Source organism: Grammomys surdaster, unplaced genomic scaffold, assembly GCF_004785775.1.
Source record: "Grammomys surdaster isolate TR1022 unplaced genomic scaffold, NIH_TR_1.0 209468, whole genome shotgun sequence".
NCBI lineage: Eukaryota > Metazoa > Chordata > Mammalia > Rodentia > Muridae > Grammomys > Grammomys surdaster.
Window position 1 is genome coordinate 1 of NW_021624149.1, and position 638 is coordinate 638.

Genomic DNA, 638 nt, shown 5'->3' on the forward strand with positions numbered 1-638 from the left:
AGGACGCAGACGCGGACGGGAGTAGGAAGGAGGCGCGGGGAAGGCAGAAAGTGAGGGTTGCGCTTGGTCACCACGATGTTAGTGTGTCTCTTGGGTGCAGGGTAGGGCTGCGTGTTGGTCATCGGGTATCGCTTCTCGGCCTTTTGGCTAAGATCAAGTGTAGTATCTGTTCTTGTCAGTTTAATATCTGATACGTCCTCTATCCGAGGACAATATATTAAATGGATTTTTGGAACTAGGAGTTGGAATAGGAGCTTGCTCCGTCCACTCCACGCATCGACCTGGTGTTGCAGTACCTCCAGGAACGGTGCACCCCCTCTGGGGAATAATGACTGTATAAAATTAGAATAACACTTCTTGTTCTTTATGTTGACCTTAGGTTTTCGTTATTATTTCTTACTAGTGTAGCTTGTGTTCTTTGGAAGTCTTTTGAAAATTTTGTCGAAAGACCTTTTTAGTAGTAAATTATGCCGGGCAGTGGTGGCACACGCCCTTAGTCCCAGTACTTGGAAGGCAGAGGTAGGGGTATTTCTGAGTTCGAGGCCAGCCTGGTCTACAGACTGAGTTCCAGGACAGCCAGGGCTACCCAGAGAAACCCTGTTTTGAAAAACAAAACAACAACAACAAAAAGTAGTAAA

General features: G+C 46.6%; 1 non-coding gene across 1 annotated transcript; it reads left to right on the forward strand.

Moving 5' to 3' along the window:
- The first annotated feature begins 127 nt into the window (after positions 1 to 127).
- LOC114615956 lies at positions 128 to 318 on the forward strand. The gene has a single exon (XR_003710555.1). It is a non-coding gene; the product is annotated as a U2 spliceosomal RNA (small nuclear RNA).
- Positions 319 to 638: the final 320 nt, after the last annotated feature.